Source organism: Ambystoma mexicanum, chromosome 12 (assembly GCF_040938575.1).
Source record: "Ambystoma mexicanum isolate Mex_15411 chromosome 12, UKY_AmexF1_1, whole genome shotgun sequence".
In the NCBI taxonomy this organism is placed as follows: Eukaryota; Metazoa; Chordata; class Amphibia; order Caudata; family Ambystomatidae; genus Ambystoma; species Ambystoma mexicanum.
Window position 1 is genome coordinate 1,093,696,028 of NC_090936.1, and position 18,381 is coordinate 1,093,714,408.

Below are 18,381 nucleotides of genomic sequence, written 5' to 3' on the forward strand. Positions count from 1 at the left end.
CACCTATATCTTTTGCAAAGAGACCTTCTTGTAGGGGCACTTCTAGAGTACCTTTTGACAACACTTTAGTTAGGAATGGCAAGAGCTGGTGGACCCTCAACCTTTAGGAAAATTTAAAATCAATATCCACCCTGTTTGACCATAGCTAATGAGAGGGAACTTTAGGGGCTTTTCTAAATCTCTCCCTTCAAGCTACATGAGTTAGTGTTTTGGGGGTGTGGAGACACTCATTCTCCCTGCATATTTACAGTGCTTCAAAAAGTTAGATGACACTGTCAGCTAATGAAACCTTGCCTTGCTGCTGATCATCCCCGTTGTTTAATTAGTCTTCCTGCCAGTGACTCTGTAAAATCAAATCCCACAGAGCTATGGCCCCAAAGTCCTAACAGGGGTTTGGCCCCGGCTAGCCCTCCAGTAGTCGCACTTTTGGGTGGCTTGCATCGAGAGGCTGTGGGCCACACAATTTCAGAAAAGGTTAGTCGTTGTATGTTGGGGGCGCCACGCCTGGGGGAGGAAGCCCCAGGAAATTACACACATGGGAAACCCCTACTGGTGGGACATATTCAAATCCACTCTTAACAGAGAACCAGTCTGCTCACCTTAGTCCCAAATCATTTTCTCCCCAGGAACCAAAATGTTAGTCCTGACTGCCAAATCATGTCATTCTCTCCTTCAGGCACTGGTCCTGCCCGATGCCCTATAGTCTCAAAACATGGGTCTTCCCCTGGTACAGAATCATATACAACACACTCCCCCTACAGTGAAAAGTCCCTCACTGCAATCCAGGCAGGCTGTCCAATGAAGCTCCAGTGATGTCATATTCAGGTCCTGAAAGTGACGAACGTTAACCTCCTGTCTCCCGATCCGCAGCCACCATAGGAGGAACTTAAAAGACACAAAACAAAAAGGCTGTGGATGGCTGCATGATAACACAGGGAGTAGACATTGCTAAGACGTTGCAACCTCGAATGAGTCAAAATGGACAACATATCAGAAGCACCAGAGATTTAATCCAAAACCCTGAGTTTGTCCATGATCAATACATCAAGGCCACATTAGATGTAGCTGGTTTATATTCAAATACAAAATGATCGTAAGTTTAACGAGTTATTAAGTAACTGAAGTAACACTTTGAAAAAAACAGGTTTGGAGGAAAGTGTTTCATTAAGACTGTGTTATATTGATGTTTTTTTAAGTGTGGCGTGCAGACAAAACAATGCCCAAATGTAATCAAAGATGTCAATCTGTAGCATGACAGCACCAAATTTCCATGAATTTCTTTTTTTTGTTTTAATTGTTCGTGAAAATGAAACCTTTAACAAATTTCAGCACAGAATAATTCACAACATTTCCATTTAGATTATAACATGGAATCAGAAGACGAAAAAGAAAAAGAAGAAGAATTAAACACGGTATGACAAAAAAGTTATGTGCAGTAATTGATCAGAATAAGCAGAGTGATAAACACGTGCAAATACATAAGGATAAGTAAGATCCTCTTTAAAAAAAATAAAAATCTCTTTCAAAAAGATAAAATCTTATTAAAAAAGCGAAGTACTGCTCAACTCCAACTGTTATTACCAGTAGAAATCATTATTTTTTGCCATACAATACTACTCGAAAGCGTTCTAAAAGGTGCTTAAAATGAAACATTCTCCCTTCAGTTAGAGCCTGACATTCTGATAACAAATGGAACAGTGACTCGATATTCCCCTCACTTGACAAAATCGGCAGATTCTTTGGTCCCGTCCCACCTTTTCTCTAACACCCATAATTTCCCTGGTTGGTAGCAAGTTTAGTCTAAGACGTAGGAGTCAGGCCAGCCATGTGGCCCTCGGGAGCTGGATCAGATAACGGGGAGTTTCACCCAATGATCTAACATCGAGCAAAATTCCTACATAAAACTGATGTTTACAAACTTCTTCAATTGAGTATATCCATTCCATTTCCTAGAGTTTTCTTTTGGCTTTATGAGGGGAATAATGAATCAACTCGATTGTAACATTATAGTCTGACAATATTTCATTACAGCGGCCAATCCATTTATCAAGTGGAGAACAGGTTTTCCTGTCTATTAGCAGCTTAAGTTCCCACCAAATAGTATCCCCTTACGCTGAAATGATTTATGTCAACATAATCAGGTTTTTCCAATGTACACAAACTTCTATTGAGGATTGGGCCACTCATACCTGATGACCCCTTCTGACACCCCGTAGGTAGTTTCAAATCTTTCCGCCAGAAGCAACCCTCAAGTTTGGACCAGTTTGTTGACAAAAGCAGCAAGAATGTCTCTGCACCATAGGTGACCACCGAGACAACCATCTTACTATAACATTTTAAAACCTGGATCAAAGAAAATTCACCATATTTCCTATACAGTCGGGCCACCTGAGATGCTTAAGCTATGATTTTTTACCTTTGATATAAATAAAATTCATTATGATTAAGAGTTTCATATAAATAAAAACCCAAGTCTATAAAATTGGTGACACGTTCCAGTATGATGCTCTCCAAAACCCACTTAAAGTTAGTATATCAGAGTTTCCTTCTGGGACGCAACTGAATTTATTTTGTCTTAGTTAATATCAATATTTAGGTTATTATACATGCTATATGCTTCCAAACTCATACGCTGACGTTGCAGGCCAATAGGCTTAAATTCTAGCAAAACCATGTTATCTGCATAAAGGAGTTAGTTCATCAGTTTGTCTGCCAAACAGGGAGAAAAACAACAAATTCCTTCAAAAGCCCTTGAAATATCTGAGATAAAGAGACTAAAAATAAAATGCAGCCTTTTTTAAGGCTGCGCCTGGTTTCAATTGGGTTAGAAAGTAAGCCTTGTCTATTTAGCCTCAATCTTATTCCATTAATCATTGAAACACTTGAAATCAGCTATGTGGGTACTGTAGTAACCTTGAAAAACAACAGATTTATGTTCTAATTTTCACGTAAAGCAACTGATAGTAATACCTTTCTAAGAGGTTCGTACCAACCCAAGCCACTGTTACTAAACCTACCTTACTCACAATACTTGTGTTGTAAACGCATTGGTTTGAAGTATGACTATTTCATAAAGTAAGCAAAGTAATTGAAGGATAATTTACAAATTCCCAAAAACAGTGTGAAGATTCATGCAAACAATTGGCAGTAACAAGCAGAACATATTTAGTGCAGAAAATACCAAAGGAACTAAAAGATTGTATATTTTGTATTATATAGCAACGAAGCATGAACTAAACGCTAATCAAATTGATCGAAACATTTTTAAAAGATTGGTCTATTTTATACTGATTTGGAGCTGATGAAATTGTTTCCAAAATGTCCTATCATGGCATACAAGAGACAAGAAAATCAAGGACAACCTAGTAAGAGCAGATTAAAAAATCAACAGGGACGATAAAATATAGATACCACTACACACCAGGAAACCCGGGCTGCCTATTCATCAGTGGCTACATACATGAACGAGGGCCATATCTGGATATATTGAAACCATCCTAAAACCTCTGTTCATAAACACAAAACCGTGTACAGGAAACAGCACACTTCCTCAGGAAGATGCAAGACGTATTATGTGTGGACCACCAGATGCACTTCTGGCCACTTTGGATGTCACCTTATTTTCTTGAATGGATGACACTTCCTAATACAGTACGATTTCTGGGCACAGATGTGGCACCTCAGTATGCTAACCTCTTTTTGGCAGACCTCGAACAAGACCTCTTACAACTACAATACCAGGAACCACTGACACACCTGTGATACATTGATGACATCTTATTGATTTAGACATCTTTCTTGATGTGAAGATTCTTCTAAATAAATCCACAAATCACTAAATGGCTTCCACCAAGGCATTAAGTTTACCATTAGATATTCCATAAAACCTATACTTTCTGACTACAACTATCTAGGTTCGAAGTAATGGCCTCCTAGAGGCAGCTGTATACAAGAAACCCTAGAACATGCACAAATACCTGAAAAGAGTACATTTCCATTAAAGCCACACAAAACAGTCTGTTATCTACTGCCAGGCCATCCAGTACCAATGCATATTTTCAAACAGCAAGACCAAGGCCAATCACTGTGCTACACTGCTACATTCTTCTTGCAAAAGGGTCACTCAGGCAGACAAACTGGCAGGGAATTTGATTGTACACTGAAAATACCGAGATACAATACAGAGGCAGTGGAATTACATGGTTGTTGCTGATCATCCAGCACCTACACAACCAATATTTATCAAGGATGGTGATGTGACAGGGCCAGAGATATATCCCTGTCAGGAGTGGGTGGGAACCCCTCCCATTAGCCTGGGGTGGGAGGTCTCCAAATGTTGATGTCTAAGCCAGCCCTTCTCTAGAGGTGAGGTGTGGGAGTTGTGGAGCCCCAGTCCCTACCCTTTTCCACTGTGCCTTGTTTTATGACAAAAGTACCCATATCTATCACCCCATTGCTTGCACAGCCCCATTCTGGCCAGTGTCTTTCTCTTTGTCTTGTAGAATCTACAACTGCAACAGCTGCAGCTGTAATGAGAATGAGCTGAGAGAACAGGAGGAAGAAGAAGCCGAGCAGCAGCCGCAACAACCCAAGCCATTACGCAACCAGCGTCAGTGGGACCCTTCCAGCGAGTCTGAGTGCAGAGCACTCCAGGCAAGAACACCCACCCATGCCAGCATGAATCAGTGTAACCGGCAGATGAAGATAGCAAATGGAGGCGGAGGGGATAAAATGGAGGCCACAAAACAGGAAGGTGTTGGTTGCTCAGGAGAAGTCAATGAGAAACAGGAGAACCAAGAGACCAAGTGGAGGAAGGATGGAGCAAAGAAGAATGGAGGAAGATAGTTGAAGGAGTGTGTAAGGGAGTTGGGTGGCCCTGGTCCAGTGGGTAAGGGTCAAAAGATCTATCAGGCCCTCCTCCTCAATCTGCGCAGACCACTCTGCCTCCCATTCCTCACCATGCACCTAAACGTAATACTGCATGCATCCCACTGTACCCATCACACAGCTCCCAAAGCACACACAGTGCAGGCCTCCTACCCTGCACGTTCCAGACATTGTACTAAGGTAATAATGGGATCTGTGATTGTGGCCTCTCACCTCATGGTGATAGTACTTTTGGACTCATGTTCCCAGACTGTGCGTAACCAGTGGACGTTCCGTCAGCACGAATCATCATAGCCTGCTTTCACTGGGAACCAGAGACCCTGGAAACACATGATAGAGGGGGCATTGAAGATGCTGCATCCAGCATGGTTGGGTCTGGGTCTTCTGGCTCTGAATCACATACACACACTCAGCCTCATTCTTCACAAAGTACAGGCTCTTCCTTGGTCTATTTTCTGGATTGCTGATCCTATGGTGATTTGCACATTGACTTCTGTCTTTGTTCAGATTTGCTGTTGGAGATCCTTAGAATCTACCTATGGATGATGTTGTTTATCTGTATCATTGCTATTGAATATCCTTGAAGGGTGCTGTTGCTGCTGAATAACTGTACAGTTGCTTTTTGATCTTCTTAAACTATACTGCATCTGTTGGATATCTGTACTGTTGCTGTTGGATATCTGTACCATTGCTGTTTAAAAGCCTTTAACATATCTGATGTTTTTAAAAATAAGTAACTTTTCTGCTGGCTATCCTTAAACTGCACCATTGCTGTCGGGCATTACTGTTGCATAGCTGGTTTTTGCTTTTTTGCTTCTGTATATCTGTACCATTGCTCTTTGATATTTTTAAAGTATGTTGATTCTGTTGGATATATCTGTAGGATTGTTGTTGCATATCTGTACGTTTCACGTTGGATATTCTTAGACTGTACCTCTTATATTGGGTAGGCCTACAGTGTACCGTTTATGTTGCAGATCTGGACAGTTGCTGTTGGATATCTGTCCTGTTCCTGCTCGATGCCTGTACCATTGCTGTTGGATATACTAAAACTGCATTGTTTCTGTTGAATATCTGTAGCATTGTCACTGGATATCTTTAATCTGAGCTGTTGCCTATGTTCTAACCCCTTCCATCTGTTTAGAAGTTGTTTGGCTCTTCGATCTCTGCCTGAATTTTGACTCTTCTCTGGACCTTCTGAATTCTGCATTGTTAGACTTCAATGTATTTTTATTTTGTGGATGATCTTGTGATTTGTAAGAGCTTGTGGGGCGCATCTCCCTCTGGATCCATTCTTCTTTTTGTGGATCGATCCTTCATGGAACTCTGTCTCTTTTTGATAGTGGAACCCATTCTGAGGGAATTTTCCTTCTCCTTTGCCTCCATCTCACCTTAATCAGGTACTTCATTGGCCTGCTTTAGTTGCCTTTTCTCTTGCAATACTCCTTTATATTAATTATTTGTGTGTGTGGCTTTAATGTCAACTCTCTTCTATCCTCACAATACTTTCTCATTCACCAGATAGTAGTCAATTTATTTATAGTGCCAGAGAGTTGGTTTTAGGTTGTCATGAGTCTGTCCCCTACTGGGTTCAAAATCTTTTAGACCTTCCAGTATCTGGAGAATTTACAAACAGGCTCAAGGAGGTTATTAACCACTTTAGAGCAAGTGCATTGTGTATATGCATGGCCTACCAGTGAAAATCAGGTGTTGAGAATGACAGCAATTAGTGCCCCAGCAGGCATTTAAAACTGGGGAGTGAATGTTAGAGGTACAGTCGACCTTACAAAAATACCCCATATGAACACCTGGCTACAGTCTGAGAGCACAGAACATGGGCTTGATCGTTGGGCCTCATCAGTGAGGAGTAGCTTGGGTCTCTAGGCCCAGCAGACACAAGACCCATGTCTGGGCATAACCGTCCCACTCAGGGTGACTACAGCAAAACAAAAGAGGTGATGGGTGGAAGGTTTAGAATAAATCTTAACGCATGACATTGCTCTGGGCAACCCTCCAGACCATCGTTCTTCACCTGCTAAGCCTTTACAAAAGTGGGAAAGATCATATGTAAATCAGGCTTGGTCCCACCCCAAAAGGGGCATTCCAGCCTGAACTGCTTGGACCCATCTTGTCTGCACAAGACCAGAAGCATCCCCAAACATATTTCGGCCTCATTTTCTATTTTCTATTTTTCATTTTTAACTTTTTCCACTTCTGCTATTCAATTTTATTTCTCATCCTGTGCATGATATGTTACCTTTTTCTCCTTGCCGCGATCAGCGGGATGACGTTATCATGTTCCGGAATTATGACATCTCTGGGTTTTAATAGCATGCACGCTAGAGGAGATTGTTCTCTCTGTTACACGGACCACAGGCAGTTGGTGAATCTTTTTGTTCATCCATCCTTCTTAAACTTTTTGTGCAATCTGTGTCCCTGTTCAGATCAATGTTTTACATTCCCTTTTATCTACTTTCACAGCATGTTTCTCTGGATCACACCGTTTGTACACAGGTAGTAGATGTTATGTTATGTTATGTTATCAACATTGTATTCCATTCTGGTTTTTCCACATAGAAAAACATGACTCCTGTTCAAATGAACAGGTATTTTCCCTACATTCCACATGTAATCTATGTTTATCTAAGCTATAACCTTGATGTGTAGTATCACCACTGTATATATATCTTTATTTGTTTTCTTACACCGAAACAGATTCTATCCATTGGCGAAGGGCCACCATAGCACCTCATCCTTCCCCTCTTCTTCACCCTGTCCATCACCCCCTTTCTCCGTTCCCCCTCCTCTGATCTTATGTCTTATCAGAGATCTTATCACATCTTATCAGATGTCTTATCAGAGATCTCCCTGTTGCAGGGAGGGACAAGTGGCCCTAGCTTCTTCTAGCAAGTGCTCATAGCTTACCTATGGGTGGCCTGTTGCAGGGAGGGACTTCAAGCACTGGAGCACAAATTCCCTCATTAGCCAGGCCACCCTCTGGTCCCTGGCTGACTGCTTGTTCACAATGTTGACCACTGCTTTGTTGTCCATGTTGAAATTCACTGTGTTATTCTGTAACTCTCTTCCCCACTAGCAACAGCAAAAACTCCAAGAAATCTATGCTCCTCCCCCTCACTTCCATTGCTCAGGCCACCTACCTGTGCACCATCTACCCCTCCAGTAAATGCCCAATCCTACAGCACACGCCGCATCCGAGAAAACTTGCACTTCCCACACCACTGGGTCCCCCTGCAGCCACATGGGCACACCATTAAAGCCCTCCATTAATCTCAGCCATTCCCTACAATCTCTCTGTCCGCCCCTGAGACTCTCCCCCTGTGATGTGGGTACCTCATCCCCTCCATAGAACGTGCCCTATTCCTGCAGAAAGTGCGACCCGGGGCCTCAACCTGACATGCAAAGTTGAGTTGCCCTACCAGTCTCTGCATATCCAGCAGCATCATTGTATGTGTCGCTATCGCCCTCTCCAGCAACTGTACCAGCTTGCTCACCTTGTCACCTGGCAAGCGTGAGGTCATGGCCACTCAGCCCAGTTCAATACCTAGAAAAGTCAGAACCACTGCTGGCCCCTCTGGCTTGTCCTCCACCAATGGCACTCCCAACTCCAGCATCAACAACTGAAAAACCTCCAGCTTCCGTTGGCACTTCTGCTCTTTGCCTGCCCCACTGACGAACAAGAAATCGTCCAAATAATGCAAAACTCCCCTGAAGCCAGAACTGTAAGTAACCCACTGAAGAAAAGAGCTATAACGCTCAAAAAATGCACATGACACTGCGTAGTTCATCAGCAATTCGTACATTTTGCCCTAAAATTGCATCCCCAGCAATCAAAAATCCTCCGGAGGCACCGGCAGCAAACAAAGCTAATGTGATGTCACACTTGTCCATAAAAGCACCACACCGCTCCTTCCTCACCAAACTCACTGCCTGACCCACATTTGCATAGGACACCCCGCAAACGTTCAGCGCAATGAAATAATTCACGGACATGCCTTCTGGCCATGACAAATGGTGAATCAACCTGAACTCCCCGTCTGCTTTTTAGACACAACCCCTAAGGAGGACACCACCAGATCACCGGCAAATCCTGAAATGGCCCCACCATTCGTCCCTCAGCCACCTCATTCCACAATTTCACCCTTACCGCCTCTGGATTCTCCCGGGCTGACTTAAGGTTTTCCGCCCACCGCTTGCATCCTCGGGCCCTGATACCCCAACTTAATTCCCTCCTGGAATACTGCACCCAAAACCCTGGCCCCTTACCTATCTGGGTAAAAACAGAGCTACTCCTCCAGCACCTCTACCTTAACTTGAGTATAGGCCTTTGCCCATAACGCCCACCCTGCCCCCATTCCCCCTCCCTCTCTCTCCTGTCGCAAAACATTGTGTAATGGGATGCCGTCCTGCACATCTGCTGCACTTGTGTCTGAATTTGCCCACTGGCCTAGAGCAACCCTCTTTGTTAATCGTCTAGCATGCTGCTGACGGCTGTCCTCTGCCGCCTCCTCCCACCGCTCAGGGGCAGAGCGGCCTGAAAGGGCCAGTCAGGCATGGGTAAATCGCTTGCTGTATGTAGTATTGGTGCCGGGCACAGGTGTGCCATCCATTGCAACAAGTCCATATTAACATCCCCACATACCGTTTGCTTGTTGTAAGGTTCTGATCTTGTCCTGCATCCTAATGGAATCTGGAGTGAGTGTCATGATTGACAATGGAATGTTACTGGTTAGAATGTTTATGTGTGACTGGTGTTCTCTTGAGGGAGTTGAGAGATGTAGCCTGAGAGAGAGGATGCCGGTGCTTGTCTATGAGATCTGGACTTTACCATCTGATAAATAATGACTCTAGAAACTGGAAGTTACACTTGGAAACTGATTAAAGAAGTTACTCATCCACACCTTGATGTCAGAGTCATTTTGCTAAAACACAGAACTCCACACTTGTCCTCACTCACACAGGCAAAACCCCCAAAACTCATAAATACTTTCCTAATCACATCCATATATTTCAGCAAAGCTACATACCTCTCAGGGTACTTCTCACAGTAGACGCTAGCATGTATTATAAATGCCGATGTGCAATTTTCGATCGTAACCGGTACCTGCGGTCTATCCACCAACTCCCGCTCCTCCTCATTTGACCCCTCTTTAGCTCTCTCCTCCCTATATAAGAGCTTGAACACATCCACAAACACTCTGGCCCAAATGTTCTCCTTTGTAGCTACCATCAAATGAGTGCCCAAAGGCTTTGTAATACTCATATAGGGTCACTTTTTAGTCTTTTCTGTACTCTCCTCTACCTACAGTATGCACGTCCACCACCCCTTGCGCTAACATTTGCACTTTGAGAAAAGCTACACCTCTCCCATCTGCCCTCACCATGGCCCCTGCCGCCACATCCCTTTCTTCCCCCTGCCCCATGTGCCCCAACCCAACTTTTTGTGCCCCCAACCTAGCCCCCAACCGGACCCATGCCACAGACAATTCCCTGCCCTGGCCTCTACACTGCCACTCCTCAATTCTTTTCTCAGTGTGCTCCTACTGCAGGGACATAAAACATCAGCAGAGTCTCCAGCCCATCTTCCCTGCAGTCTCCCCCTACACCTGCTACCCCTAGCCCCACTCTCCCCCTCAATCCTCTCACCACGTCATCCCCTCTCTCTCTTCCAACCCACTCCCCCTGGCCCCTCTCCTCCCACAGCAACCAATTCTCCTCCCCACCTTCGTCTTCCCTAGCTATATACCTTTCATGCTGCGTGTGCCTGCTCGGGCCGTGTAGATCCACCTCGGGCCAGCATGGGGCATCCGCCCCAATGCTCCTCTGTCGTCTTCTTGGTGGGTCATACCAACCCCTACCAGCTCCTCTTCTCTTCCCAGGCGAGGCGTTCCCTCCTCCGCACTGCGTTCCTTGGTGCTAGGGTCTATACCGCACCCTCTAGGCTGCCCGCTTCTTGTCGTCAGAGGAACCGCTGTAAAACCCTCCCCTACCTCATCCTCTGCTGCAAAGGGTGCTGTGCCACTCCCACCATGTTCAAAACCGTTGTGCGGGGAGGTTGTCCCGTACCTTCCCCTGTCACCGCTATCTACTGGGGAGAGTGTCATCCTCCTCCCACCTGCACTCTTCTGCAGGCATTTCCCACCTCGCCCCCTCTGTATCGCCACCCTTCACTCAATCCGTCCCTTCCCTACCATCCTCGCTGGCACGCATGTGCCCATTTCCAACTCAACCCCCTTTCCATTCGCACCCCCACACGTACACGCTGCTCCAGGCCCACCTTTTGACCCACCACCAACCACTCCCCTGCCCCTCACCACCCTCTTAGGTATATCCCTCTTCTCTTCCTGGCCCCTTTATCCAATACCGCTCCCCTCTCCCCTCCATGCTGATGAGCTGCAAGCCACCATCGCTGCAAGAGCTCTGTCCGAAGCCGCCCTGCACTGTGTCCTTCCTCCACCAGGCCCCCTCTCTCCTGTAACCTATTGTACCTCCACTACTAACTGGGCTTTGGACACCCTGCTGTTAATGCTCAGCGCCTCACGCAACAGCACAAACTCATTTGTTATCACATGCGCCTCTCCCTAATTAGGAAGACATTAAGCACGTGCACATAATTTCCAAGCCACAAATTTAGGAAATGGAAGGAAATTACTAGCCCACGCTGCTTCTATATGTGGCGAAAGTATGCAAAGTTTTCTCACATAGGCAGTTTCCTTAAGCTTTCCCTATTCTATTTTGAAGACGAGCCGTGCACCACACTACCCCTAGCGGCCAGCTCCGCGCACCGCACAGAGGCAAACTAACAATGCCCAAGCCCAGGGCCGCCCTATGGAGACTCCGCCCCCAGCCTGGGCTGGCTGATGGACTCCCAGTCACTGCCCAGATGGACCTCCGGTCCCCTATCACGACCACCACAGAGCTGGGGGGAAAAAGAAAACACACCCAGCTGGCTCTCACTTGGAAGGGCCCGCCCTGGCACCCCCTTGAAGACCAACCACGCTGAAATTACCCACGAGGTGAGACACTGCCACCCCTGGGGACACAGAATAGTGTGTGGGTGTGCACTCTGTCGCCCGCTGGCACATGGTTATTTATTTACATAACCACCTAAATATAATCTTTTTTTTAAAATGCCCTCCTACCCATTACCCACAGCCCCCGAGAGACGTCACTGACCCGGCCCGCGCTGTTCCCAAAACCACACGGCAGGGAAAGAATGGGAGCAGCGACTAGACCCTCATGCAGCTGCCAACCGTCGCTTGCTCCTGAACCATCTCTGCCCCTTACCTACCCCTGGAAGAGGGGTCTACTGTCCCAGGCCACATCACTTGCCTGTGCAGTGCCCAAAATCCCCCCAGGGGAAACGCTTACGCGTACCCACTGGAGACCCCCCCTTAAACACACAAGACTCGGGGTGGACTGGGGAGCCTAGGGGAACTCATACGGTCTCAGGGGCCTGCATCACAGAGTGTGTGGCAATCCCCTGAGCCCAGGGGTGCATGGCGTTCCCGGGCGGTCGCCCGGCTCGCCCCCCCTAAGGCCGGGCCTGAGTCCTATCCTCAAGTACGTAATATCACAAACATACATACGCACACAAGCACACACTCGCGCGCGCGCACAAACACAGGCACACTTTTGTTCCTGTGTCATGTAAATGGTCCACAGTTGGTGTTTGTAAGACCAATGCACTCCCCTCACTCCCATCCAGTGGTCCCATTGCACACTGCCTCCTGGCACTGCATTGTCCTAGAACCACCGCCAGTTTAGAGAAAGGCCCAGATATTGGGAGTTTGCAGAGCCTTTAGGCCTGTCCACACAAACCAAAATCTCAGTTATTTAGGCTGGTGACTTTCAGTAAAAAAAAAAAGATAGTTTTGCAGGACCTGAGCCTTACCCTGTCTAACACACATGACCTCATCTCGTGAGGCATAAATCCGGCACTTCCGGCCACGCCCACCGGTTGGCTCCCGCCTTTCCACTTCCCCTTTTTTGGTTAAAACAGTGCATCTTTGGCTCACGTGTCAAGAGGTGGAAATATTATCGCTGCCTTCTCAGATGTTCTCTGCAGGGTGTGCCCACCGACAGGTGAAAGTTATGTACACTTCCGGCAGCTGTCAGGAAACAAGAACCATCATTCTTGGGCGAAGCCAGATGCCTGCTCCTTGGTCTCACGGGGTCATGTCGTTCTGCTCTGACTCTTTTACGACAGAAGGGGCTACCACTGGCAGCTTCCTAAATCCACATGTGACAACTTCCAAAAAATGCTTCCAGTCAATGGCGCGGTCACAACGGACTACACAGACACTCGTTCACAGCCTGTGAACTCAACGCCCCTAGCTGTAAGTGCCCTTTGCCCTTACAAGTTCGCAGATTTAATGTGGTGGGTAAACGAACGCCGAATGCAGACATCCAATGGATCTACGTTAAAATAAAGAAAAAAAATAACGAGGCTGAAAACACCGAATTCATTTTAATCGAATTTCCGAAATGTTTTGTGCATTTATTTGCAATTTGTTTCGAAATGTAATGGGAGTGCAGCCCCCTCCCCAAGGACCCCTCACAACTCCCCACCTTAATATATTCCCTAGCCCAACTCACTACCTATTTATTTTGAAAAAATCGGCAAAAAAGTCGTTTGGCCTAATTGTTTTGCAATTCGTTTTTTTTTTCAGGCGGTACCCCATTCGGATCTACCTTAAAATAACGAGAATAAAATAACAAGGCTAAAAGCAGTGAATGTATTTTAATCGAATTTCCCAAACTTTATTGAGCTTTTTTTGCTCCCTCCACATCCCCCAACGTTAATATAACCCAACTCACTCTCTATTTATTGCGAAAACATTTGCCAAAAATTCGGAATCTATTCATAGCATCGAATGCCAAACCATTGAATGCCTTACCATCTAAAAAAAGCGTAGAAAAAAAAGCATCTAATGCAGTTTTTTTTAAGGTAAAGGGTTTATTTTTATTGTATTGGTTTTTTAAAGGTTAAAAAAGAGGGGTTGGGAGGGGGACCCCCCCATTAAAAAAAAAGAAAAAAATGCTTTTTTTTCAACGCTTTTTTTTAAATGGTAAGGCATTCGATGCTTTGGCATTCGATGCAATGACTATAAACCAAAAATTCGATTAAAACAGTCTGTTTTGGCCTCGTTATTTTGCAATTCGCTTTTTTTAGGCGAAACCCCATTCTGTGTGTCCTAGTTAGAGCGTGTTTTACACACATGGGGTGAAATTACATACCCAGCCCAATGTTCCACTCTGTAATGCAAACAGAGATGGCCATCATTCTAGGGAGGTTCCTCCCTGCCTGTGTTTGAGCAGTGAGGGGGTTCAGCAGCCCCACTCACACTGCCCGGAGAGCAGTTCCAATAGAAGTCACAGCAGCTCTTGCCCTGGGCTCTCGATACATTGCAGGAAACTCGGTTGGAATCAAGTGTTTGATTCCAATCACACTATGCCCAGTAAGTGCCTGAGTTACCACACTGGTAACTCGCAGATTGCCCCCAATGCCTGTCCATCGGAGCGGTCACTGGTGTGTTGCAGTGCGCTGCCACCATTGGCCAGGTCGTGACTCCACAGCTGGGCACTTTTGAATTGGCCTCTATGTGGAATTATGAGGCACTCGAGTGTGAGCCTTGGAAGAGATGATGTGATTGGTTAATTATAACGCGCTTAATACCCAGAGATTTCTAAGCGCGACCCGGGGATCGAACCTGTGTTGTTCCGTGTCCTCTTGCTTCTAAGGCGAGCACATTGCCCCTGAGCTATCCTCCCGAAATCCCCGATCCCTAGATCCTGAGAGTGCATTCTAGAATGTTGCTATGCACTGGGAGTTTTACAGGTCATTGCATAACTATGGAGAGCTGCCGAAGTGCATGCAGGTGCTGATCATGTGACAAGCAATAATGCCGCATGTGGCGCATGTGTTTTATATATTAGCGGTGCTCCGCTGGGACCCTGGAAATGATGCGTACCTGGAATGGTCCTAGAAATACCTGAGTTATTACATTTGGCCTTTCAGGAACATCCCAAGGCAGGCACCCAGCTGCATATGTGAACCTCATTCAGAAGTACAGTAGCAGATGGATGAGGAGAGCACTGGTGACCCTGAGACAAATGATTCTTACTCTGCGATCTGAGCCAGATCCCCAGAGATCACAGGTGGTTACGACCTGGATTCCTTCTGGGCAGAGCACAGAAGAAAGACCATTTTGATCTACTCAGCTGGCAGTGAGTCAAGGACTCATGGATGATACATAGCTTTTGGCGCATGTAAGAACATGCTGCAAATGTGCCTTAAAAACACAGCCCAGTTATCTCGTTTGCGGACTATGGACCACACTGAATATGCACCCATGCTATCAGAAAACAATCATTCTTCCCCACTGTGTCCCTTCCTCCTTGTGTTTGTAGCATCTATTTCCCACTGTTCCATCCTCTTATCTTCGGTTTCATGTCATTTCATCAACAGCAATTACTTTGTGGTCATTTACTACGAGGTCATTACTTTGAAATGTTACTTCACATTTTTTAAAACAATTTTGGGGAGTCCATCCCATGCTCCCTTTCCCCTTCATTAATAATTAATACCCCTCCCCAAAACCTTCCCCATCCCCTTTTAACTCCTTAAACCTTAAATACCCATATTTTGTCACAAGGAAATTACTGTTGATGAATGAACGGGATAACCTATCTTCCCCTCACAATTGTCTTTCTTCAAGCAGACTGACGTCTGGGGACCCCTGATGGGGGCACTGTATTCCACCCCATGGGCAAGCCGAGGCACTCTGCAACTACTATGGTGGTGATTGTGCACATTGTAGAGGCCTAGGTTAAATGGGTGACTGCAGTCCTCAAATTCTAAGCTGCCCTTCCACGGACCCTTAAGTTCTTGCTTCCCATAAGCCTTTGAAGGTCATGATAATGCCCCTTTCCCTCATCTTCCAAATTGCAGATGCTGGTTTGTTCCACATGGGGAACAATGTACCTGTTTGAGACAGGGAGAGAGAGGTGGCGTTCGGAGCTAAAGAAATGGGATCTGTCTGCAAAGGGTCAGGGGTAAAAGTGCAGGGTTGCAGGTTGGTTTGCCTTGTAAGGCCTACTTCCACCTTCTCCTGACTAACCACTCTCCTACCACCTTACACACACACACACAAACTCCCACAGACGGCCACCACAGGACTAGCCGTTAGCACATCAACACAAACCGAGCCACAACTAAGCTCTCCTCTTTAGCCCTTTGCACTCTCCTTCCTCAGTGGCTAAAGAAGGGCACGCTGCAGTGGATCCGCTCTTGGGCTCTTCCCTATGGATAACATACTCTCAAGTATCTTCTGCCAATCCCATAGAAAGCAGATTGGCACTCGGGAAACGGGTACTCCCAGCCTGTACCCATCAACACCACAGGTTTCACATCTGCCTATCCCACTGTGCCACTAATGAATCCCAACCCCCACCATTTCTCTTACAGAGCCAAGCACAGCAACACCACCAACAGTGGCAGACAGGCACTTTACAAGACCCCTTACGTTACATAATACCCATACAAAAGCCAAAACGTTTGCCTTTCTTATTAGTTGTTGTTGATAGGGCTTTATGCAAGGAACAGATGCAAGAGCACACACACCCCTTTTGCACTGCAACCTATAGAATAGAGCTGAGTAGCTAATATAGCAGTCCTCTCTGCCCTGAGTACACTGCTTGGCATGGCTTTTATAATGTCTTTAAACTAGTCCTCTCTGTTCGTAATCGAATAGTCACCTAAGGTCTAAGTACTGTTCACATGCAATGTAATAATGTTCATTTTCATGTTTGCGCAGACTACAGTCTTCCGAAGGACCTTCCACCCCCCACAGTGTTTTGAAGCCATAACAATGTCTGCAGGTGCTACACAAATATCAAATAAAATAACATAATATAAACATCACATAAAATAGCATAACTTTCCACATTTAGGCTTCCAGCTCGGAAGGCTTGCAATGATCAACATTTCAAACATCCAAGATTGGTGTCACTATAAATGTAGGAAGTCTTTCTTCTCTCTTGGTTAGAACTGGTGAATCTGGCCCAACTGGCTCCCGGAATCTGGTCAGTGGTTTTACCAACTTCAGTTTTTCAACAGTAGTTATAGTCATTATGCATAAAGAATGCCCTACCCTGTTACCTGCTGAATGTGGAAAACTGATCTGGTGTTCAGGGAGCTGTAGTTAGTGTACTCTAATTCCAGAAATAAGAAAAGGACCCTGTTATCTGGGATGCTAATTCCAAATGACAGCCAAGACCAGGACACATGACAGAACAGCAGGCGGTGGCGCCAAACAGGAATCTATGAAAATCGAGAGAAACAATTATCAACAGAAATTAGAAGTTGCAGTTTTCAGCAAAGTGAAGGGGAGGAGTCCAGACAGTAAGACTAACTAACTACCAAGCCTTTCCAGGCAAGCTTCAAGGACCGTCCCTGTAATAAGCCTGTGGCTCATGTGGGTACAAGCAAGTTCCTTTATTCAGGTCTTAGTCACATAGGTTACAGATAAAGGGGTACGGAGAAGACCCAATGGTCCCCACCATCTAGGCAGCTCTTCCAACTGTAACTCTTTGAAACTCTTGCATTCCAGCACGCACTCTGAAATCACAGCTACAGGCTCATCAACACAGAGGGAAGGGAATCGAATACAAGCCACTACACGCCCCGCCCTTTCCCACCCACACAGCAACAGCTTGCATAGAAAACACACAGAAAGAAACGTTCCTGTACATCTGGAGCAGCAGCCTAAACAGCAATTATAAACACAACGTACCAATGCTGTTCATACGTTTTCAAACACTGTAACAGGAAGTGGATGCGTTACTAGATTGTGAGAATGAGGCTTGGAAGTAAAACAAGCCTTGTTTACAAAATGTCTGCCATCTTAGAAAAACTTACTTAGTCTCAGGTACGTAAACAAATCTATGGGTGCCATATTGTGCAGGTTCCACAGTGCACCCGCTGTCTTCGGTGCGGACATGTTACCACCACTAGCCTGTGTCCTTTTACATGACTCCATAACCTAATCTCAGGATACAATCGCCAAGAAACTCTCTTTGCCACTTCAGATGCAAAAACTGAGTGACTTTTTGGGATTCTTCTTGTTGGTGGTAAAATACCATGGGGGCAAATGATCTACAGTGTCTACCATACTGCTGTTTCTCTGAGGAGCATATTCTAATGACCAGATGCAAAATCCTTGCTGACCCCTCATCCGCTCCAACACACGGACAATTCTCGAAGTCCAAATATAGAAACTCTAGCATATGTGTGTGTGGGGGGTGCGGGTGTGATCACAAAAATGTGGCTGTATTAATGAGTATATATGATTCATGGTTGCTAAAATATTAATATTACGAGTTTTGTGAAAAATGAAATGTGCCCCAATCCGAGTGTGTATTATATAATTAGTGATTCAAACTTTCATATGTGTACAAAATGCCCTTTGATTT

At 45.5% G+C, this 18,381-nt stretch overlaps 1 long non-coding RNA gene across 1 annotated transcript in view; it reads left to right on the forward strand.

Annotated features, from left to right (window-relative positions):
• The first annotated feature begins 1,357 nt into the window (after positions 1 to 1,357).
• The window catches only part of LOC138514269 (uncharacterized), a 128,249-nt gene continuing 111,225 nt past the window's right edge, over positions 1,358 to 18,381 (forward strand). Inside the window, exon 1 of the long non-coding RNA XR_011281905.1 lies at positions 1,358 to 1,412. This is a non-coding gene — a long non-coding RNA (uncharacterized lncRNA). The remainder of the gene's footprint in view (positions 1,413 to 18,381) is intronic.